This window comes from Heterodontus francisci, chromosome 31, assembly GCF_036365525.1.
Source record: "Heterodontus francisci isolate sHetFra1 chromosome 31, sHetFra1.hap1, whole genome shotgun sequence".
NCBI lineage: Eukaryota > Metazoa > Chordata > Chondrichthyes > Heterodontiformes > Heterodontidae > Heterodontus > Heterodontus francisci.
The window spans coordinates 26,647,957-26,673,008 of record NC_090401.1 but is presented as its reverse complement, the minus strand read 5'-3'; the positions used below and the strand labels follow the sequence as shown (position 1 = coordinate 26,673,008).

The following is a 25,052-nucleotide window of genomic DNA, read 5'->3' as shown; positions in this document are numbered from 1 at the left end:
TGGATTGCCACTCTAGCCAGATCAAGGGCCAGCTCCTCAAAATGCATTAGTGACACGAGCTGGGATACCCCACCATCCAAATGTGCCCTCTCGCTCTCCCTGGTATTGTTCTCCCGTTTGGCCTGTAAGATGCCTTTAAGACAGTGCCTCTCTCTGTCACCACTTGCAGCTTTTCATTCACATAAGATGTTGCAGTCTTCAGTGTCGCCTACTGTCCAATAGTACTAGGGTTATGATCTTTGCTTATGGGTCATGAATGCTGCTGTGCACATACTCTCCTATGGTCAGGAGAACTCTAGGCGCTCTAAGGATGTTCCTCCCTTTTGCATTCTAGTGACTGCTGACCAGGAGACACGCCATCTGCGTCTATCTTTGGACTCACCTTGCCAGACATAAGGAGGTCGTTGAAATTTTTCCTGCACTAGACCCAGTTTCTCCTCACCACTCCTCTGCTGCTGACCTCATGAGCTATCTCAAGCCATGCCTTCTCGGTCTACCTTGCAGGCCTTCTTGTGCCACATGCAGGGAATAGAATATTTCTCCATGATATCATCCCCTCCAGCAGCAACTCAAGTGAGGAGTCAGAAAAATGGGGGGATGCCTTGGCACAGGACCCTCCTACCCACTGCCTAGCTCGTTCCATTATTGAGCAAATGGCAACCACAGCAATGGCTGCCGCCTGCCCTTTAAATTGGGCCCACTTCTTCCTGTGCCCTGCCTCCTTCCTGTGCCCACCAATACTAGTTGGATGGCAAACCCAACCCTGGGCCAATTAACTTTATTTTCAATTGAAATAGCAACGTGTTGTGTTGCCGGCGCAGTGCAGGGTCGGGACCTGAAAATGAATGCGACGTCGGGGTCCTGACCCGTGAATTGAAATCCCGCCACTGAGCGAATCTTTAAATTGGACAAGGGTGCAAAACAGCCTCGTGTTATACACCCTGCCAATCTGCTGTTCCATTGAAGCTGTATATGTGTTAAATGTATTTTTCTCTTGTAGTTACTTTTTTGTGAAATTTCATTTCTACATGTAGTTTCTGTGATTTATCGTTAAGTGTTCTCCCAACTGAGACAATAAAATTGGAGTGTGGCTGTTCAACTAACTGGCAAGCTGCAGAATTCAGAAGATCCACTGTCTTTGTTATTTCCCTTGATGTTCCCATTAATGATTGGAGCCGCGGCTCCGAGAGCCTCAAACGTGTGTAGACACAAGCTGGAGATGAAGCAACTTAACACTAGAATGCACTATGCCCAGACAAGGTGGTTACTCTACCAATTAGGAACTTGGCCTGCACTGATACCCTAAATCTATTAGTCTCAGTCTTGAAAATTTAAATTGACTCAGCATCTACAGCCTTTTGGGGAAGTGAGCTCCTTGCATGAAAAAGTGCTTCCTGATTTCACTCTAATTTATGCCCCTTTGATTTCCCACCCGAGAGAATATTTTCTCTGTATCTACCCTATCAAATGTCTATCATTTTAAAAACTTGGATTTGATTACAATGAACCTTCAAAACTTAATGGAAATACAAGTCAGGTTTATGCAATCTGTCCTCATAATTTAACTCCGGCATCATTCTCATGAATTGGTGCTGTTCCCCTTCCAAGGCCAATATACATTCCCTGAGGAATAATATGTAATTGGCCTCATCTCACTAAAGTGTTTTTTCAGTCTGCCAACTGATAGATTAGAAGAGCACATGCCAGGACACATTTGGAAGACACGCTAACCAATGCGCATCATAAGGGCAGTGGTGGGGTGAGGGGTGGGGGGTGATGTGGGGAGTGGGTCATTGCTATTGATACCTGTCCCAAGATTATACTATCACATGATTAGATCTTGAGCAATATGGGTTCATTCCTGAATGTAAGATGAGGGGATTGCTTATGGGAGTCACCAATACTGCTGCACCCAAGGGAATATCTAAAGTAGACCCAAAAATTCGAACACTTGGGTTTCCTGTTCAAATTTGCCATATCTGGGAACCTTGTTTAATATCTGCAGATATGCTTTATTCCCTAAGTAATCACTCTGAGTTGGATTTATTGGATTTTGTATAATGTTAATTGTATTATTGAAGAACAAAGGTACTTTTCCCCATGTTAAATCATTTTCAAAACCAACCACATTATTATGGCAAAATAGGTAATGAATTAACTGTGATGACAGCAGATAATTTGATTTAATATTGCATAAAGGTACTGAAGTATTTACGACGTTTTTTCAAATGGTGTAGCATTAGATTTCTTATGCTGTGTGTAGATGAGACCAGCTACAAACCATTATTACATTCTGCCACTATTTGCAACTAACTGGACTTGCATTGTGTAGTTACAGTAATAATAGTTTTATCTTTCCAAGACCCAAGTCTGAAGAACACCAAATTCAGCCACGATTAATAAATGTACTATTAATGAGGTTGACATTCAATGCCCTCATATGTACCCATATAGTGCCATATAGTGCAAACTGTTTAATCAGTAAGTCAGAGTGCTCATGGGTACCATTTAAAGTAATGGACTGAACCTTCAGCATCACTTTATCATTCTGCTATGATTCTGGATTTGAAATCACAGCCTCGCGCATCAGTTACAACATCAGAATTATTGAAAGAAGAAAGAATGCAGAAGCTAGCGAGCGATAGTAATGTGAAAATAAATAATTAAATAGGTTTTGTGAGAAAATATTTTTAAATAGTTCTAAAGCAAATAAATTTGAAATTGCATCGTCTGCCATTTTTATATAAAAAGTGTTGGTGAAAACAGAATTTGAGCTGAAGAACTGAAAGTCTATAGGTTAGGAATTGCTGAGAGAACAGTTTGCTTTGAACCCTTTTCACTTTTTTGTAAATCAACCTTGAATAAGGCTTTTCACCATGTGAAGAGAAAGAAAAATAATAAAAAAAAAGATAAAAGGGAATAACTGATTGCCTGGGAATTTTGTCTTTATCAGCTATAGATCACTATCAGACAACAAAGAGAAATTTTGCAGCACAGCCAGCAAAATCATTTGAACTTATTACAGTTTCCTGTAATAGGAAAGTAAATTGTCAGTGAACTTCAATGATAAAATTCTCCCCTTATAAACTCTTTTGGTGTATGCTGTGAAAGAAGCTTGGGCCATCTTAATTGAATGTTGGTTGTATTAATTGATGTTATATTAATTCAATGATCTTGTTCGAGAAAATGTTCGGAATGGGTTGTGATGCAGTAGCGATATTCTTCTAAAGAAATATCTGAGAATCATTGCATCAAACATTCCCCATCACACAGTATATTTATCATTTCTGACCTAGTTGTATTTAACATGGTCACTGATTACATGTTCCAAAAGCCTAGAATTCCACTTTTAATGAAAGAAATGGGAGAATATCGACTTCTCTCAATAATCAATAATCCACTAATGAAATCAGGGAAATGTGTAACTCTGATTTATGGGAATGACATTTTGTTAACAGGTCATCAATTATGGAGAAAAAAAAGCACAATTCTCCTGTCTTTCTGTTAAAAGTTTTATTTTAGCCTTTTAAGTGTCCCATGAAGTGAGCATAGTCTTTGTAGTAGCATTCACATCTCTGAGTAAAAGATAATGGGTTTCAGGCCGACTCCAGAAAAGGAGAGTTCCAGTCTCTGAATACTGGGTTGATATCCAGCAGAAACCTTGTATCTAAGTGATCTTCCATCATAGTCTAGGTGAGCAAGAGGCTCCAGCCTCTGAATACCGGAATATCTTTCAGGGAGAGGCCCGCTATGGGCCTCAACGCCAGGAAGGCCCCACCCCATTTTACCGGCAGCAGCGAGGCCTTGTGGTGGCCTCCCCGCCCCATGGTGACGGAGACTTTATTTAAATATATTAATTACATTTAAATTAATGAATAATGACTTACCTTGTCGCGATGGCTGTCCCATGCCGATATTCTGGCTGGTTGCCAGAAGTCCCGTGCCTTTGGATCTCCGATCGGAGACCTGAGGGGGAACACTGTTGGGGAGTGGGGAGGAGTGAAGTTTTCCGGCCGGAAGGGAGCAAGCAAGGAAAACTTTTATGATTGGCTGAGGGGATGGTGGCAAGGGGTTGAAGGGCAACAATAATAAAGTTTGGGGATGAAAGGTCGGGACCGGGAAAAAGTCTTTTTGGAGGGGAGAGGGAAATAAATATCTTATTTGGTCATTGGTGGGGGGTGGAAGAGTGGCTTCGATCTTTCATTGACTGTTTTCATTTAAATTCAAAGTGCAGTTCTCTTTAAAAATTTAAATTACCTGTCAGTGCATGAAGCACTTTAAAAATGGCACTGGCGCTTGTGTGGTGGCGACGGACGACATTGCCAGGGATGAAGTGCGTGTGCCATGCACTTATTGAAGCTCATTGCTGAGAATGGCGGTGAGCTAATAAAATTCAGCCCCTAGTGGGGTACTCAGGTCTGATGAGAGTGGAGTAATGACCTCATGGCACCTATCCAGACCTGGATTGAGAGTCAAGCCAATGACTTGTTCACATAAAAGAAAAGGTTCTTGTTATCGAAAAACCAAGAGCACGATCTTCTGGTTGTAAAGCAGTGAAACAAATGGGTTATCTCATGGGCCATTAGGAATGGAAGGAAAAGAGAATAAAGTATTCTATTTCATAACACCTTTACTACAGCCTAACAAGTGCACGTAAACATATAAAAGTTATGAGAAAGAAATGAATTAATATCTAGTTGTGAGGCGGCCAAATTTCTCACGCATAAATCCTTATTTATTTTATGTTCTCATTAATTCAATGACTGCTTCATTAATTTTTTAGAGGAAGAGTAGATAGTTTGTAGAGAACTTTTTTGATTACTATTTGATGATTAGGGTGTGTCTGATACATGCACAAACACCATAATTAAGAGTTTCAATTATCCAAACATGTCAATTTGACCTGAAAGAGACACAACTGCCTCCTTCCTTCCTCTTTCAAATCATGCATCTGTCATTAGATAACTGACAAGCACATATTCTAGCCCTCAGTTGACAGTTAGGCACTAGGAATTCTTCTTTAGTGTCATGGCCGGAAAAGACTTTTTCATATTAACAGACAGTGATTGTAAAGACAAAGGACTATTCCCTGACACATTCAACCCACAATGGACCTTGATCACCAGGTATTGTGTGTAAGAGGGGCATTCCAGAGACTGCAAAGTTGATACAATCCAAGACATGGTCAGACCAACTAGTCACATGACGAACCTGCTTGGCAAACTGAGGGGTTTTCCTGAATTGTACAAACAGTTTGAACTGAGAAAATCTGTTTGCTTCTGGACTGAGAAGATCTCTCCTGTCTGCTCCCATCTCTTTCTCTCAAGCCTTTGAATCCACTGAAGACACATGAACCCCAAGAGAAAAAAATGACCTACAGTGAGCAAGGTTTCAGAAGAATATTGGGCCAACGAAAAGCAAGATCTATCTACAATCCAGGATTCTACAGTGAGCTCGAAGCACCGTAACAAAAACTCTTCAGATATTGCCTCAAACTTTTCCACTTTATTTTTCTTCTGCTCTTTTCTGTCTCCATTTGCATGTGTATTGTGTATGCATGCTAGCGTGGGCATGTCTTGTATCCATAGGCGTTAACTGAATTAGAGTTTAAGTTTAATAAATTTCAACTTTTCTTTTCTAAACCTTAGAAAGCCTGTTTGTGTTGGTTTCTTTGCCTTATTTTTAAAAAAAAGCAGTGAACAAGGATTCACCAAGGGGGAGCTAAAAACACAGTGTGTTACCTGTTACGGTAAGACCAAGTGAAAGCTAAGAGGGACCCCAGACACCTTTCTCACCTGGTCGTAACACTGAGCAATACAGCTCATCATACAATTTGTGAGTGCGTTGCCTTTGTTGTCATGTTAACAGCAAGGATAACCACAATCCAAATAGTGTTAACAGTTGGAGTCGCACAGCTGCAGCAGCAACAGCTTGCCTTATGACAATCCAATCAACATAGGCGCTTGAATACACGAGGATATAAATTAGTTCAACTGCAATGGTGGCTGGAACCTTTTGCATCTAATTTCTGGATTGGGTTCAAATGTTAATTCGTAAAACTGCTGGACACTTGATATCCTATTTTTCCCCATTACCTTCTAATTTCTCCCCCAGTGGTGTTAACCCAGTTGCAGAGATTCTTCCAGTATTCTCTGTGATGGGTCAGCAAAAAGTACAGATGAAGGATACCAAGATTAATTACTTCTTTTCATTTTAATATCCTACATATCTCCATCGGTTCCCTTTTGTTCCCATTCTAACCTTTTCTCATAACTCAGTCTTCTAAACTCTGGAGGCAAGCTTCAGGGTCATGGAGAATGAGCTAATCCACATCTTTGTTCCCCTCACTCAAATTAGATGATCTCACCTCTCCATATTTATTCATCCAGTAGCCCAGGTGAGTATTGAAGAAGCTATGGCCTATGACTTGATCTTTTAACTTAAAAGTTCATCGGTCAAGGTTCCTATTGGTTGAATTTCTGGGCCATCGTCCATCCTCAGTTTGTGGTTATTTTTCCCTTTTAGTTTAGGTTCTCTCAAACTATGCTTATCGGGCTTTCTTGGAAAAGTCCCAAACTTCTCATTGATTGAAAATGTTGTTGGTGTGCTGAATATAGGTAGACTAAACAATAACAGTTTATTCGGACTCAGAAAATGGGTTCCCAGTCAGTCAAGCAGATCACAACCCATGCTGAAATGAAACTTGACAACATTAATAATTACCATGCTGTTTCAGCAGATTTCACTGCCAAACAATTAGGCAAGGCAGTTGGCATCAAATAACTGTTGTGCTACAGAAGCCACATGAGCTCTGGACGTACAGGTACTCATTTGCTTCATAACAACAAGAGAGCAAACAAATGAATGTGAAGAATGGCAGACTCAGACTCAGACACAGTACGTGAACAAAATAAGAGCTCAAATTTAAACTTTTTAAACAGCAACTGATTAATTCTGAGCCACCAGTACAGACAGGACAGAGATACAATTTCTAATGGAACAAGGGAACAGGTAAATAACTTACTCAAAATATTTCAGCTTACAAGTTGTCCAGTTTCCATTGAAATGTAACTATTATGGGATCCCATGGTCTAGTCTCCACTCGAAACTTGGAGCTGCAAAAGCCACTAACTTTGACCTTGTTTTGACTGCTTTCTAGCTCACTGTCAAGAGTCCTTAGCAACACCAAGAGATAGCTGTTCTATTAATTGTTGACCTATTGTTGGCATGCCCAAATCATTTCCAAACTTGCCTTGTCCACCCCAAACTGCCCTGATTCTCTTCTAATCTGCTGTGCCTCATTCTGTGCCTTCCAGGTTGACCCTGGATAGTTATGCCCTCTCCCATTTTGTTGTGTTATTATTGTATTTACTGACTGCAAAATGGTTTCAGGTTGAGGACAGGGTGTGAACTGGTTGGTCGAGGATGAGTGAAGCTGCCTGGGAACAGGACTGAATGTCAGGGCAATGATTCATGACTTGTATCCTTCCTCCCCCACCCACTCACCCCCAGAACATCTCCTGCTCCCCCAGTGGTTCTTACACTTCAGTGCCTTCCTATAACCTAGTGCATGTTGCCTAGCATCCTATTGTGTATCCAAGGTTCTATCTAGTGTGAAAAACTCCATGGGAGATATATTGTTATATACCTAGTTAATATGCCAAAGATGTCCTCCTAACACCATGTTTCCATACTGTCTGCTGATCATGTTTCTACCTTTTATTGTTGCCTGTCTTTTGTACTTAACTTACATTAATTTCTTCCAGCTGCCACTGCAAGTTAGTTTGCACAGTGCTTGAGTCATCCTATCTCACATCCCGAAGCCAGGTGATGCTCTGATCACAGACTGATAGTTCAAGCCACCTGAGGCAAATTCCATTTTGGTTCCTTGCAGTCTGGCCTTTAGTTCCTTCAGCACTTAAAAAAAAAAATTACTTTAAAAATATCAAAAACAGGTGTCAGCTCAGCTCCATTTGATTCTTGCCTTTGAGTCAGAAGGTGAGGAGTTCAAGCCCCACTCCAGCACATAAACTAGGCTGACACTTCAGTGCAGCACTTGAGGGAATGCTGCATTTTTGGAGGTACCATCTTTTGGATGAAATGTCAAACTGAGGTCTTAACTGCCTGTTTAACGAGTGGGAAGTTCTGATGTCCAGGTCAACCAACACCACTGGGAATCATTGCTGTTTGTGGAAACTTGTGCACAAACTGGCTGCCACTTTTACCTGCATGTACAGTAACCACACTGCAAATGTAATCCAATAACTCAAACAATTTGGGATGTCCTGAAAGGGTAAAAGGTGTTAAGTAAATCCAAAATAAAAACAGAAAATGATGGAAATACTCAGCAGGTCTGGCAGCATCTGTGAAGAGCTAACATTTCAGGTCAGTGACCCAATGTCAGATTCAGATGGGATGAAAATGGTTCTAATGAAAGGTCTTGAAACATTGGTCAGAATTTTACACCACCCCAACGAGCAGGATGTTGGCGGTGGGGTGGCGTAAAATGGAGCGGGAAGCTCCAGAAGGCTTTCGCGACCCACTCCTGCCTCCGCCGCCCTTTACAAAGGACGGGGGGTGGGGGGGTGCGAGAAATGGCCCACCTGTCCCAAGCCAATCAAGGCCCTTAATGGCCACTTAAGGGCCTTTGTCCGCCACCATGCGGATTATATGCGTGGCAAACGGGTGTCCTGGAGCTGGGAAAAGTTGCCTGGAAATACCAGGCAGCTGATGATCGTCCTGGGGTGGGTGTCCTGCTCATCAGGCACAGCCCACCCCCACTACCCCAACCACCCCCTGCATCCAACACACCCCCTTTCCCCCCAGCTGACCACCCTTGCCTCGCTGGGGCCCGACCAATTACCCCCGGCGAGGCAAAAAAACTTACTGAACTCCTGGCAGTTGGACTGCAGTCCCAGCAGTGGCCACCACTACCGGTGGTGCTGCTGGGACTAAGAGTTGCTGGCCGGCTGATTAGCCGGCATCTCAATGAGGCGGGACTTCCTCCCTCAAGCGGGTGGAAGTCCCGCTTCAGAACAATTAAAGCCTGGGGACCCGTAAAATACGGAACGGATTCCCAGGCAAGGCGGAAGTGGTTCGTTACCAACTTGTCAGTCGGTGGCCAGCTCCCGTCTGCCCAACGTAAAATCCCAGCCATTAACTTTGCTTCCGTCTTCACAGATGCTGCCAGACCTGCTGAGCATTTTGTGTTTTTACTTCAGATTCCCAGAGTAGTGTTGTGCTGTGTTTTCTTAAATCTTCATAAAATGAAGATTCAACGCAAACACTATTTATTGTCTTACTTATCTATATTGCACAATCTCTGGTCCATGTCTTTTCCTCTCTGGTGTGTGTGCTCTTTGCAAGCCCTGTATTGAATGTATCTCTCAGAATGGCGTTGTCTCCTTATTTATGTATGATGCTGTCATCAGTTGCATCAGTGGCCTGGTCTCTTAAAGGTACGGTTTCTTAAAGGTGAAGTCACCACAACACAATGTTACACCCAGCATTCATAGTATCTTGTTTTCATATTTGTGTTAAATAAATCCGAGTTCTTTCCAGTTTCCACAGGTGCTACATTTCCTACAGGGATTTCCGACCACTGTGGGACATCCCACAGCCACTGGGTCCCAACTCTCAACCTTAATCAGCCAAGGCCCTGATTCCATGGCATCAAAAATAAAGGCTCTTGAAATGAGCGTGAAGTGGCTTTAAACTCCTTAAACAATTTGGGCATTTTTTTTAATAATGTGGTGAAAGCACATAAAGGATGTAAAGTCAGGTTTTGCTGGCAGCTTTTGATTGAATGTAGGCTGAACTTCATATCGGACATTTGCACACTCTGGAGAAATATCTGTTTTGTTTAAATGGCATGAACTTAAGTAAAGTTGAAATAAATGTCCACTTCAGCTGGGAAACGCTTCTAGATTTCCTGTAAATTATAAAGAGGAGGAAGTGAGTGAGACGATTTTCCTTAGCTTTCCACTCCTGCTCACTCTTAAATTCAATTATACTGTTTAAAGTACACATATCTTCCTCCCTCCAACATTTTGCAGTCTACACCCACTCAGAGTGAACATGCCTTTCTGCATCTCCTTGCTCCTTCTGGAAAGGCCTTGATTTAAAAATTCTCATCCTGTTGTTCAGATCTTTCAATGACCTCACTATTCCTGATTTCTATAAACTCCTCCAGCCCTACAACCCTCCATGATCTCTGCAGTCCTCCAATTCTGGTCTCTAGCACATCCCCAATTCTCAACACTGGTGGCCTTGAATTCAGTTGCCTAAACTCTAAGCTCTGGAATTTCCTCCTTAAACTTCTCTGCCTTTCTACCTCTCTCTTCTCTTTTAAGTCGCTTCTTAAAAACCTCGCTCTTTGACCAAGCTTTTGGTCACCTGTCCTAATATTTCTTACATGGCTTGGTGTCAAATTTTTGTCAACTAATGCTCCTGTGAAATGCCTTGGGAACATTGTTACAATGTTAAATCATAAAATGATACAGAGCACAAGGCGGCCATTTGGCTCATCGCGCCTGTGCATGTTCTTTGAAAGAACTATCCAATTTGTTCCATTCCCCTGCACTGAAAATTTTCCCATTCAAATTTTTATCCAATTCCTTTTTGAAAGTTGTTCTTGAATCTGCTTCTGCCATCCTTTCAGGTAACGCATCTCCAGATCATAATTTGCAGGGTCAAAAAAACTCATCTCACCTCTATTGCTTTTGTCATTACCTTAAAGAAGCTACATAAAAGCAAACTGTTGCTATCGATTTTCCACAAAATATCAAAAACAAGTTTATTGTCTCTTTAAAAGATTTCTTGCAAATCTGAAAATGTACACCCTTTCCCCACTTTCTCACTCCTCCTCTCACAACTTCATAATCCCTGAATAATTGGCACAGCATTGTGCAATGCAACAGTTTGGGGATATTTATGTGATGTCTCTCACTGCACTGATTTCACAGCATAGGTAGGATACACACATTGAAGGGAGACTCATTACTGCTCTTCCCATATTTCTGATGATCTTGCCTCAGAATAACACTGCAAAGTTAGGAGCTGATGACCTATCTTCCTTCTTTTAAATGTGCTGGTCTAGGGAGATCAAAAGGAGAAAAACATTTAGAGGGGAATGAAATCGTTCCTCCCAAAAGCGAAGTACAATGGGGTATTCACTATCACCCAAAGTCAGAACATACCCTCGTGAATCTATTACAAACGCAATGCAATGGTTGGACTGCAATTGGGTCAAAGCCTGCAATTCAGCTGTGACTGTATCTTTATGGGTTTTTTTTTAAAGAGAATGCCAGGGAATATATAAAACTTGAAAAGGTTCAACAAATTTCTGAACTAACAATCTGCAAGAGTAGTGTTAGCTAAAATCAATCAAAATGAAATGAAACATTTCATCCATTCTCATTTTTTTTTCTTTCTCAGCAGTAAGATTTCTGAAAAAATTGTACTTTCATCTGTCGCCTGATTGCAGCTTGTTGTTTAATTTCAAAACAAAATCTCTTATTCTCAAATTCTTGCTCTATCAGAGGTTATAAACACATGGATATATAACAGTAAATGTACTGCCCCTTAGTGGCTATGAGGTTTTAAATACAATGGATATATTACAGTAAATGTACTGCCCCTTAGTGGCTGAAATCTATATTCAGCATTGATCCCTGCAAGTACAATTCCTCTCGCTAAACTGAAACAACTGTTTACATCAATGAATCACTTTACAATAAACTTCATGTTGGTTAGTTTTATACTTCAGTGTCTAATTATTGTTCCGATCAGATGAGAAAGAGGTCTTTGGTTCCCTTTCAGACCTGGTCCTACTGTAACAAGGTTTAATTTTAAACATACAGTGTTTTTAGCTCCCTCTTGGTGAGTCCTTGTTCACCACTTTCCAATTACAAGGCAAATAATCCAGCACAACAGGTTTTCTCAGGTTTAAAGAAGAAAAGTGAAATTTATTAAACTTAAACTCTCATTCAGTTGACATCTACGGATACACAACACGATACACACATGCAAGTGGGGACAGAAAGAGCAGAAGAAAAATAAAATGGAAAAGTTTGAGGCAATCTCTGAAGAGGGTTTTTTGTTACTGTGCTTCGAGCTCGCTTCAGAGTCCTTGATTGTAGGTAGATCTTGCTTTTCATTGGCGCCCAGTATACTTCTTAAACCTTGTTCACTGTAGGAGACTTTTCCCTCTTGGGGTTCATGTGTCTTCAGTGGGTTTTGGAGTTCCGTGAGAAAGAGATGGAAGCAGACTGGAGAGACTGTGGCGAGCCAGCCAGGAGAGGTCTTTTCAATCCAGGAGCAAACAGCTTTCTGCCGACTCTCGGTTCAAAACTGTACAATTCAGAAAAAAACCCAGACTGCCAAGCAGGTTAGTCATGTGACTAACTGGTTTGACCACATCTGTTTGTGGATTGCATTGAAGCAGGGGATAGCTCCTTTGTTCCATGCACTGTCTATTAATATGCAAAAATATCTTTCCAGCCAGGGGCCTGGCAAACCCTAACCACAGGCCTTCTCGTCTTCCCAGTAACAATTTGAAATGTAATGTCCATGTGGCGAAATTAATGTGCCTCATTCTTGGCAGGTGAGGGCCTGCATGACACTTTCAACATTTTGCAGTGTGACAGGAGAGGTAGGCTTGTTTGATAGTTGCTGATATCACAATGTAATTTTATTGTTAAAAAATATCAAGTTATGGTTTGAAGTAACAGCAACCTTTTTTTGAATAGCACTGTTTTCACAGGAAAGCATCCTAAAGTGCAGTACAGGAGATAAGAATTGATTTCTGAGCTTTTTAGGGGAAGGTTAGGACAGAGTGACCAAAGTCTTAAATCAAGAGATAGGTTTTAAGAAGGCTTTTAAAGATGTGGAAGAATGTAGAGTGTGGAGATGTCTGAGGAAAGAATTCCAAAACTAAGATCAAGGTAACTGAAGGCTCATTGCCAAAGGTCGAATGGAGAGGGGTGGGAGGATAGGAGGAAATGCACAGAATTCCAGAATCAGAGGATTGGAGATCTGAGGTAGGTGAAGGTTACAGAAATAGGGTAGGGCAAAGAAATGGAGGGATTTGACGACAATTACAAGAATGTTAAATCTGATTCTTTAAGTAAAAGAGTGCCAAAAAAGGTCAAAGAGGATCGGGTGATGGCAGATTGGGAACTAGCATGGAAAAAGAATGCAGGAAATTTTTAGATGATTCTGGTGTTTATAATGGGTCCGGGTCGAAAGCAGGCAAGGAGTTGAATAAGTCAGTGCTACAGACTGATAATACAGTCTGGAAAACCAAATGTTAGCAATATATTAGCTAAAATGGTATTAGTAGCAATTTCCATTCTGATAAGATTGGTTAATTTATTAACTATGAGTGTTACGACCAGGTGAGAAAGGGGTCTAGGGGTTCCCTCTCAGCCTTTGCCTGGTTTGACGGTAACAGGGTTTAATTTTTTAAAACACCGTGTTTTTAGCTCCCCTTCAGTGAATCCTTGCTCACTGCTCTCCAATTGCAAGGCAAAGAAATCAACCAAATAGGTTTTCTTAGATTTAAACAAGAAAGTTGCAAGTTTACTAACCTTAAAACTCTAATTCTGTTAAAACTACTATGAATATGCGACGCGATGTGACCACGCTCGCATGCATACGCGATAAACACACATGCAGATAGAGACAGAAAAGCAGAAAGAATAAAGGGGAAAAGCTTGAAGTGATAGCTGGGGTTCATTTACTGTCTTTTGAGTTTGATGTAGAGTCTTTGATTGCAGGTAAATCTTGCCGTTTCGTTGGGGTCCAGTGCACGCTTTCAAATTTGTTTCGATGGAGCAGTCTTCTCTCTTGAGGTTTAAGTGTCTTCAGTGGATTGGGAAATTTGTGAGAGAGAAAGAGAGCCAGGGAGAGAGACTTTCCTTCTCTGTTGTCTTCAAAGCAGTCTCTATCTTCAAACTGTCCTATGAGCACAATTCAAAAACCCTCAGCCAGCAGGTTAGTCTTTCGACTAGTTGTTTTTTTTTAACAAACTCTCCTGCATTTTTGTGGATTCCTTTAATCTTAGTAGGCACCTGCAGTGGCAGGGGGGCGGGGGGTGGTAAATGGAATGCTGGCGTGTTCCACCTTCAATGTCTGGTGATGAAAATCCATTTGGTTTAATTGGATCAGGGAGCAGTTCCATTGTCTTTTTCTAAGCAACTGTCTTTTCGAATACAAATTTTTCCAGCCACTGCTGATCTCTTTAAACAATTCATCTCTTCAGTCAAGCAACAGTTTAAATTTAATGTTTTATATGACCAAATTAATATGCCTCATTCCAGCCAGTGGGGTCTTCATGACAACGAAAAACATAAATCATAGATTATCAGCAATGTTTCTGTATTTAAACATTTGTGTTTATCTGAATTTAATTCTTAAAGCTGATTTGACAGTAACATTTTGTCAAAAGTAACTTCCTGCATTCACAGTAATAACTATCATTTCAGACCAATAATTTTAATGACAGTTCTTGTAAACTTGCTCTCCAGTTATTACTTTCCATGTCATTCTTGGTCGGCCATTTTTTGTAGAGTCTTAATGTATGGTACCAGTTGCATGTTGAACCTTTTGTTGTGACTACATGGGTGACATTGCAGTGAGAGGTGATGGAGCAGGATATTCTATGAGTTCGCCCTGTCTTAAAATGACCTCAGTCAGGTAACTTGCTCTTTAAGAACTCTTATTTTGATGCAACAACAACTTGCATTTATATAGTGCTTTTAACATAAAGCATCCCAAGACACTTTACAGGAGTGTCATGGAACTAAATTTGAAACTGAGCCACACAAGGAGATGTTCGGCCATATCACAAAAACTTGGTAAAAGAGGTAGATTTTAAGGAGCACCTTAAAAGGAGGAAAGAGGAGAGGCAGGGAGGTTTAGGGAGGGCTTCCAGAGCTTCGGGCCTAGGCAGCTGAAGGCACAGCCACCTATGGTGGAGTGATTAAAATCAGGAATAGTCAAAGGCCAGATTTGATGGGCTGCAGAGGTTGCAGGGCTGACGGAGATTATAGAGAAAGGCAGGGATGAGGCAATGGAGGGATTTGAACCAAAGATGAAGATTTTAAAATTGAGGTGTTGCTTGACTGCGTGTTGATGTAAATCAGTGAGCACACGAGATATGTGAGCAGGTTTTGATGTGAATTAGGATATGGGCATTGGATTTTTAGAGATACAGCACTGAAACAGGCCCTTCGGCCCACCGAGTCTGTGCAGACCATCAGCACCCATTTATACTAATCCTACACTAATCCCATATTTCTACCACATCCCCACCTGTCCCTATATTTCCCTACCACCTACCTATACTAGGGGCAATTTATAATGGCCAATTTACCTAACAACCTGCAAGTCTTTGGCATGTGGGAGGAAACCGGAGCACCCGGAGGAAACCCACGCAGACACAGGGAGAACTTGCAAACTCCACACAGGCAGTACCCAGTATTGAACCCAGGTCGCTGGAGCTGTGAGGCGGCGGTGCTAACCACTGCGCCACTGTGCCGCCCATTGGAGTTTTGAATGACCTCAAGTTTATGCAGGGAAGAATCTGGGAGACCAGCCAAACAACATTGGAGGGGCATGGAAACAGAATTCTGTGATGAGCTGTGTCAAAAGCTGCAGACAGGTTGAAGAGGAAGAAGAGGGATAGTTTACCTATGTTATTGTGAACTTGGATGTCAGATGTGACCTTTGTAAAAGCCGTTTTGGTGCTATAATGGGTGTGTAAACTACTCGGAGGAATTTAAACAGGAGCGATGAGAAAGATGATCATGGATTTGGGAAGCGACAGCACATTCAAAGCCTTTGGAAAGGAAATGGAGGTTTAAGATAAGGCAGGAATTTGCAAGGATGGAAGGGTCAAGGATTGATTTTTTTGAGGAGAGGGGTGATGATGGCAGATTTGAAGGAGAGGGGGACAATCCCTAAGGAGAGAGTACAATTAATAATGTCAGCTAATATAGGAGCCAGGAAGGCAATTTGAGTGATCAGCAGTTTAGCAGGGAGAGAAGGTGGTGTAGTGGTAATGTCACTGAATTAGTAATCCAGAGGCCCAGGCCTTGGAGACACAGGTTCAAATTCCACCATGGCAGCTGGTGGAATTTAATTAGTAAAAAAAAAATCTAGAATTGAAAGCTACTGTCAGAATTGGTGCCATGAAACTATCGGTTGTCATAAAAAATAAAATCTCTTTCACTAATGTCCTTTAGGGAAGGAAATCTGCTGTCCTTACCTGGTCTGTCCTACATGTGACTCCATACCCACAGCAATGTGGCTGACTTTTAACTGCCCTCTGAAATGGCCTAGCAAGCCACTCAGTTCTAGGGCAATTAGGGAGGGGCAACAAATGCTGGCTTTCCCAGCAATTCTCATATCCCAAGAAAGAATCTTTTAAAAAATTAGGAACAGCATCTGGAAGGCAAGAGGTGGGTCTCGTGGACAAGATGAGCTCGGAGAGGGCATGAGGGGAGACAGGAAAGAAACTGCAGAAAGATGCAAAATTAGGGAAACCTGAGAAAAAGTTAGTAGGCTCATTGGCTGAAGAGAGGGAAGCAGCTGAGGCAGCTGCTCAGATGGTCTCCATTTTTGTAAAAAAAAAGTCCATGAGCTCATGCACCTAATAGGCTAAATTTAGTGAAGCTGTTTGGAGGGGGAATGGAGGCGTGTGGGAACAGAGAATAGCATCGGATGTGTACGCCTAGAAATCCGACATCATGACGCCAGTTCCGAATTCAGTCAGTGGCGGGAAAGCACCAAGGTGGCATCGCCACCCCGAAAGGACAGGAGTGCAATTTAGATTGTAGAACAGTTTGTTTTAATACATTAGCATGTAATTGATAGTGATTCAATGCAAAGCTTGGAATTTAGTAGAGGACAGGCAGCCTTTAAGTACCAGGTGGGTGGCAGTACCAGGTGGCCATACTACTGAGTGAGAGCATCGAGTGGCCATACTATCGGGTGAGAGGGTTGGTTATCAGCAAGCATTGGCACTGAGGACCATTAGCGAGATAGCCGAGAGGAGTCACAAAGGAAAAACTGCCAAGACAGCTTCATCTCTGCAAGGACAGCACTCTGGAGGCATACCGATCACCTGGCATGTGTTTCATACACCCTGTCTTTGTGGATCTCTGTGGCGTGATGCAGTGCCTCCGATGGAGGGGGAGCCAGGAGGCAGCTGCACCCGCCCGTGAAGGTCTACAATGTGAGCAGCAGCAGGTGGCCATGCCAAGAAGCGCCCACCTGCGTCAGAGTGTACTGGACTCAAATCAGCTACCTACAAATGTCTGAGCGGCATTATCAGCGAAGACTACGGCTCTCCGGGGAGGCCGTCACCGACTTAGTTGCCCTGCAGCAGGACGAGTTGTGACCTATGGGATTCAGTGGTCTCCCTATGCCCATGGCCTTGAAGATCACTGTGGCACTTAACTTTTACGTGTCTGGATCATTCCAAGGACATGGGTGGAGTCTCCCAGCGATGCATTAAGGAGGCGACCAATGCCTTGTTAAAGAGGGCCGATGACTACGTACGCTACTGGACTGACCATGGTAGTCAGACTGAGAGGGCCAATGGTTTCGGGGCCATCGCTGGATTTCCCCAGGTGCATGGTGTGATAGATTGTATGCATGTTGACCTCAAGGTTCCAACGGACCATCCAGCTGCCTTCATCAACAGGAAAGGCTTCCAGTCAATCAATGTCCAGTTAGTCTGTGACCACTGAAAGCATTTCCTGCAGGTGTGTACCCGCTTCCCAGAATGCACCATGATGCCTACATACTTTGACTGTCCCAGGTGCCGCAACTTTTCAGGCACCCCGCTTGATTCTCAGGTACAAGGGCTATGCATTGAAAACATCGCTACTGATGCCTGTGAGGAACCTTCGCAATTGAGTAGAGGAGCACCTGCTCCACCCGAGCGACCACTGAGCTGCTGAAGATGTGATTTTGTTGCCTGCATTGATCCAGTGGAGCTCTACAGCTTGCCTCAGCGAGGGTCTCACATATCGTGGTGGTTTGCTGTGCTTTGCACAATCTTGCACTGCAGAGGGGGGAAGGCTTGCATGACGAGGACATGATTGGCTGCCTCTCCTCAACTGATGAGGAGGACGCAGTGGAGGGTGATAAGCAGGCAGCGCTGGATGTTTAACCCCTTGCACCGGAGACCAGACACATTGAGCGATGGGCCAAGGAGGCAGGAGTCTCATACTTACCCGCTTTCAGCCATCATGATGATCTCTCAGAGTGAAATGAATAAAGTCTCATCTCAAAGCATGCAGTCTGTCGCCTCCATTCTATTTGTGCTCCATGCATAGCACCAGCTTAACTACGCGCTGTGGCCCATGAGAGACACTAATCAAAAGAGGGCTGTCTTCACATTGGCACCCACGAAGAGGAAAGGGTGAAGTCAGCATCTCACACTTAAGGCATGAAAGAAAAAGCATTTTCCGCAATGAAAGTTAACTTCAAAAACAAATAACTTGAGGGACAAATCAAATTTCAAATGTCAAACCCCCTGAAACCCCAAGTGTGTCTCAGAGGTTTTCTTTATACATTTTCGAGTGCTTCTATGATGTGTGCTAGCAGCTGGGCTGGAGGCAGGCTGCTGATCAGGCTGCCCCTTGGCCTGTGATGACTTCTGTAGCCGTGCTCTGGCTGCCTGAGGCCTGGAGGCACTGGCTGCCAGAGGATTTTTTGCACAGGTGCAAGACTCTCCTCATGCATCACAGCTACTGGAGCTGGGGTCACTGGCGGAGGGACTGAAGAGCCCCTGTCCACAATCAGAGCTCCCTGAGGGGATTCCCCCACTGTGGAGCTCAGCCTCTCTTCCTCCCTTTGAAGGCTCACTTGAACCTCCCTGCTCTCTAGAGAAGGACGACGAGCTGGAGAACACTCCAGGGACCTTGTCCTTTTCTCAACTTGCCACTGCTGCGTCGAGCTCATGGCCAAGGTGATGGTTTGCAGGTCTGCATGCATTTGTGGGATCTGATGCTCCATAAGGGTCACCAATATCTCGATGGAGGAAGCCATGCACTCACCTGCCTGAGACATGGCAGCAATCATGGTATGGATGGACTCCTCCATCGTCTGCTCGTGGCTGCGTGTGGCCTCTGGCATCTCTGCCAGATGTTGCTTTACCCCTCTCTACAACTCCAGAATGCCCTGTGCTGTCACAACAGAAGTTCGTCATCAGCCTGGGGCTCAGCATGGGCCTGACCACCCACAGTCCTCCGACTGTCAGAGGCCTCTACTGTTTCAGCCAGCTGTTAGGGCGCGTGTGCAGTCCTCTCACCAGTTTGTGACCTTAATTCTACAGCAGAGCAGAAACCAACCAAGAGAAAGTATCTGTGCTGGCGGAAGGTGCAGGAGATTCATGTGACGGTGCATCCTCTGACTGCTCCTCCTCAGAGGTTGAATGATCTCCCCCTTCTGCTAGAGTCTCCTGCGGTCGCTGATCTGCATGACAGAACACAAACATGTGTGGGGTTAGTCTGTGCTGGCTTCATCATGTTAACCATGTGTGATGTGGATCTCCAGAAGTGAACTGTATCTCGTTTGAAGACAATCCTCACTCTCTTGTGCTAAGACGCCAGTATCTCCATCAGTTACTGTTCCTCCTCAGCTGTCAAGAGATGCCAGATGTCTGGTATTCCTCCACCAGTCCACGATGTCTCCCTGCTGTTGTGGGCCCTCTTGTCCTACAAGTGGAAAGAGGGAATGGTCACACTTCACAGAGAGATCAATTTGACAGTTCTGCTAGTGGCAGTCCCTTGTCCCCTGCTGGGGTTTCCTAAAGAGCTCATCCTCCCATGTGCTCTCAGGGAGTTAATAGGGGTGAGCTGTGAAAGAGGGTGGCCTGGGGTTGAGATGCAGCAATGCATCTCGTCAGGATGAGATGAAGCTTAACCCTTTTGCCAGTGCCTTTGTTGCGCCTTCTTCCCCACATCCATTTCCTCCTGTGTATACAAATGCAATCCCTAAAAAGGAGAGGGGTATGGAGCAGTCACCTTGGCAGAACGAAGGAGGTTGTTGACCCTCTTGCGCATTGGACCCATGTTTGAGGGTGGATTCACCGCACGGCTACTGACCATCTCTGTGATTTCCATCCAGACTTTCTTGGTCAGGCGGGAGGACCTCTTCTTGCTATCACTGGGGAAGAGGACCTCCCGCCTTTTCCTTGCAGCCTGGAGGAGAATCTTGAGAGAGGCATCATTAAACCATGGGGCCACCCTGTATCTTGCCTCTGCCATCCTGTGGCATCCTTCACTGGTGTGGTGGTGGTGGGGTGTGGCAGCTTCAGCAGAGACCAGGAAACTGCAAATAAGTCAGCAATGCAAGCAGAGCTGGCAGGGCTTTAAAATATGGCACCAGCACCTACTCTGGAGTCATCTGACGTTGTATTCGGCACTTTGAATTCTGCCCCCTTGAGTGATTGGTCAGGCCCTGTGCTTCCATTATGTAAAATGGCCACCCATCATGTGATTGCAGTGGGCTGGCCACACACATGACTAGTGGGACTGGCACCCACTTCCAGATCCGCCATTGGGACTCATGACAGGCTTAACAAATTCAGCCCATTGTTGGAGGCAAGGGTGGAGGAAGGAGGGGAGGATGGTTTAAGAAGACAGTTAGTGATGGAAAAGAGAAGCTAGGTGCTCGCTTTGCCTTCCTGGATGATTTTTGAGCAATGGGCATTTTAGTGACAGAAAGCCAGGTCGGTAATTCTTTAAGTAGTTCAGTCAAATTTGGCAATGAATGGTTAAACTAATGGTTTGCCAAAGGTGCTCAAGTCTGCGAGCCTTGCACTTAAGGGAGTGGAGATAAGAGGTATACTAGAGGAATGATTAGGGTGAGAAAGAGTAATGCTTCTACTTGGGACAAGGACATCAAAGATGGTGGAGAGGGTGTGATTTAGCAAATCAATAACTGCTGAGATTGCATGATGGATTACATAAAGGATGATCAAAACTTTAGACTGTTAAGGGATTTAAAAACATTACAAAGACTGATGTGCTCAGAGATTTGTTTACTGGCATGGGGATTGGGAGTGGGGTTAGCATGCTTGAGCCTAATACAGACGAATACAGAATTGAAAAAGATGAGCAGCTCAGCATCATGAAATGAACCTTTCTTGATCGCATCCGAGCTTGGATCAGTGATCAACATGTTTCATTAAAGAGGTCATGAGGCTGAATTCCTCCTTGTTGGGGTGCTGAATTATGATCGTCACAATGGATTCGTGCTCAATAAGTTTGCTAAACTTCATAAATGGTAAATGACTAAGAGTAAATTGGAGCATTCTTCTGGATTCAGCAATTGGTCACACTACGCATACAATTCTTGTTTTCATGGAGATAATGGATTATACCCAGAAACTCAGATGCAGTATCTTGCCATTGAACACTTTAAATCACCTATATTTATGTACAGTTCTTAACAATGTATTCTTCTAAATCAATTAATGATTAATTGCACTCATTTACACAGAAAAAATAGTTAGGCATACTGGCAGCTGACTTTGCTCACGTCATCTCCAGTTACACAACTCATAGTTTGATCTATTTTCATCTGCCTAGTCCAAAAAAAATACATAATTTTATGAATGATCTCAGCAGCACTAGTAATGTTGCACTTATTACTCTCACCACAATATTCATTTGAAAATCTACCATCTATTATTAAGAAGATAGCATGTTTAATGAAATGTTAAATTGTGTACCTCTTGTAAAATGTTCAATTTAACTGAATGATTGATTTCTTTTTGCAAGTAAAGGTTGCACTCTGTCAGATTACAGTTCAGGCTTCTAATTTGCAGCATTAGTATAAATCCTTAGCTAGTAAATGTGCCATTGTACAGCATCCTGCATCATGCACCTTCTGCAAAGCAGCTTTAAGGCTGTTAGAATATAATCCATTACTTTCAATGTTATGCTTTGCTAGATTGAAGTTTATCATTAACTTTTGCTCACTTATGGTTTTATTCCTCTCTTTAGAATTAATGAAAAGATGATGTTGAAAGTATGCCTCTTACAGTTAGAGCTATTGTTATCTTCGAGGTCCATACAGTGAGTCACCATTGAGAGGAACAGAAAAAGATCGGGCTGAATCTTAATTCCCAAAAACAAGTAGGTTGGGGTCGTGTCAGAAATTAAAATTCAAAAAGTCTGAAATAGGAACCCAACCCACCTCGAGCCTGCCCACTTCCGTTTTTTAACACAATTGGGACAAAGGGTGGTCAACCAATCCACTCGCGAGAGGCGGTTTGGTCATTTAAATATTATAACGAGGCTTCCTACTTTATTTTGAACGGTCATTCTGTTTTTAAACTCATGTCAGCTGGGTTTCCAAGCCCTCAGGAAATCAGCAGGTGAAAGGAGGTGAGACAGCTGAACTATGGCATAAGTGTGTTTACAGCACTGCTTGTGGGCCAGGAGGGGCAGGACTGGTCCCTCCAGAACCAACAAGCTACTCAGTAAATCCAACTCCTCCCTATTCCCTGAGATCTGTCTGCTCCACCCCAGCATTAGACCCCTGCCCAACTCCCATGATCAGGACTTCCTCACCTATCTGTAACACCCACTGACTAGTCTATCTGTTGTTGTCAGATGTAGGCTAGTGCTGCAGGCTTTCCACTCAACAGACCTCTAGTCAATGAGTCAGTCAGTCAGTCTGCCTAAAGAAGCCCTGCAGTTAACAAGTACAGGGCATTTGAGAAACCCACATTCCTGACCTCAAAACAGCACCCCTGCATGGAATACTCCTCTGGGCTAAAATTCAGGCAATTGTGTTGAGACTAAGAAGGAGATGGTGGGGGTGGCACTGTAAGCATTTGCACAAGTATGTGCCATCCATGTGATTGAGTAGAATAATAGGAGTATTGGGGCAATACTTGATTGAATGCATTTTGCCACAGTTTTTTAATATTTTATTCAATGTCTTTTCTCATCTGCTGTTTTAAGTTTGTTAATTGTTTTCTCTATCTATACAAATGTACATTACTTTTGAGACACTTTGAGTCATGCTTTTGGTCGTGATTGGAATTAAACTGAATATTCTGTAGGCTCATTACCCGTGAAAAATCACATGAAAAATTGGCACTTTGAGTTTATGGCCCATTTTAGAGATCAATATTTTAAAGGTGCATGACAGTGCATATATAGTAACTTCATTTCAGTTTTCAGAATTGGGGAAAACTGTGTGGATTTATTTTAACTAAAGCTTACTTGTGATGAATAGAGGGAGCTTGTTCAGCCTAGAAATTACAGATGCCATGCTGTGCGGTGGTCGAGCATGTTTGAACTTTTCAAAGTGCCTACTTATTAGCTGTAATGCAATTAAAAAGTTATTGTTTTATGCAATTATGCATAGTTTTATTTTAAATCAATTCAAACATTTAAGAAACACTCTCTTCCGAATTTGGTTACCGCAAGTTCAAGACCTGCTATTGTGATTGGCTCCTCCCCCACCCCCGAAGGTTTCAATCAGCAAAAAGTAATTTGGAATAAAAGAGGATTTATCTTTTTGGATGGCAAAGTGTTGCCTTTGGCAGGGCTGATCCACTGGATTCTGGCAGAGGCTGCGATGAGGCAATAACCCTTAGAAATAGTTAGTATCTGACTCCATTCTAAATTACACCTGGGAATCTTGCAGGGCCAGATAAATAAAGCTCAAAATGAAACACCGCCTTTAGATCTTGCAGGGAAATACAGTAAGAACCCTTGGATTAAATCAGCTCAGGTGGGCAAAGGTAAGGGCTCATGGCCCAAAGATGCTCTTAACAGAAAAGAATAGGGTAGCTTGTGATTTTATCAGGGCAAATGGGTAGTCCCACAGTCACTTCGTAATAAGGTGGCCCATTTAGTACATTCCTCAGGTGGGCGATAGCTGCGTCCCAAGGCTAGTGCAGCAAATAGAATCATAGAAAGGTTGCAGCACAGAAGTAAGCCATTTGGCCCATCATGACCATGCTGGCTCTCCGTGAAAGCAACTCAGCTAGTCCCACTCCCCTGCCTTTTTCCCTGTGATCCTGCAGATCTTTTCTCTTCAGGTAATTATCCAATTCCTTTTTGAAAGTCATGGTTTTATCTGTCTCCATCATGATCTCAGGCAGTGAATCCCAACATAACAAAAAGCCCGGGAGAGCAGCAGCACAAAAGGAGAGGCCTGGGAGGGGAGCCGCACCAAAGGAGAGGCCTGGGGGAGGAGCAGCAAAGAGGAAAGGCCTGGGGGAGGAGCAGCACAAAAGGAGAGGACTGGGGGAGGAGCAGCACAAAAGGAGAGGACTGGGGGAGGAGCCGCACAAAGGGAGAGGACCGGGAGAGGAGCTCCACAAAAGGGGAGCACTGGGGGAGGAGCCATACTGTGATCTGTGATCGGACTGAGAATCTGAACTGGACAAGAAGAAAAAGAGTTGCAAAGTGATGTCACAGGACAAAAGGTCACGTGGGGCGAGTATACTGGTAAGCTTTTAATTTAATTAAAATTAATCAACTATAAAGTAAGACTAAATTAATGAATACAATAATCTAAAGCCATCTTGATACTTTATCATATAATTAAAATCACCACTCAATTAATTAATCAGATCTGGGGGATAAAGTTAAAATTAAGTAGCAAGGGTTAGTAACACGAAGGGTTCTGAATTTTTTTAGCAAATTACAATCTGGTGCTATATAGATAATAAGAATTAAGTAAAAACATTTATGTTCACTCTCTACAAAATAGACTGGCATCAGCACAAGGGAAGCAGCTGATTGGCAAGTAGCTGGTGAGTGTTCATTTGTTTCAGTCTTAAGTTTATTTTGATGAAGTCAGTTAATTCTCTACTAAATAGAGGCATGGCAGGGCATCTCAGACCCGTGGAATGCACATCCTGTTCCATGTGGGATGCTTCTTGTGTATATGTGCAGGAAGTGGCATCAGCTGGAGCAGCTCGAGCTCCAGGTTTCAGGGTTTGAGCAGTGGCTGGTATCATTGTGGTCCATTGCGAGACAGAGAGTTTTCTGGATAGCATGTTTTTG

The 25,052-nt window shown here is 43.1% G+C and overlaps 2 long non-coding RNA genes across 3 annotated transcripts in view; both read left to right on the top strand.

Moving 5' to 3' along the window:
• The window catches only part of LOC137347104 (uncharacterized), a 141,724-nt gene that overhangs the window by 13,942 nt on the left and 102,730 nt on the right, over positions 1-25,052 (top strand). The gene's annotated exons all lie outside the window — the stretch shown is intronic.
• LOC137347102 (uncharacterized) overlaps positions 6,804-25,052 on the top strand; it is a 52,076-nt gene continuing 33,827 nt past the window's right edge. Inside the window, exons 1-3 of one of the 2 annotated variants that reach the window (XR_010968866.1) lie at positions 6,804-7,011; positions 13,779-13,995; positions 22,026-22,157. This is a non-coding gene — a long non-coding RNA (uncharacterized lncRNA). Of the gene's footprint in view, positions 7,012-13,778; positions 13,996-22,025; positions 23,340-25,052 lie in introns of those variants that run through there. The other variant, XR_010968865.1, reaches the window with a different exon arrangement.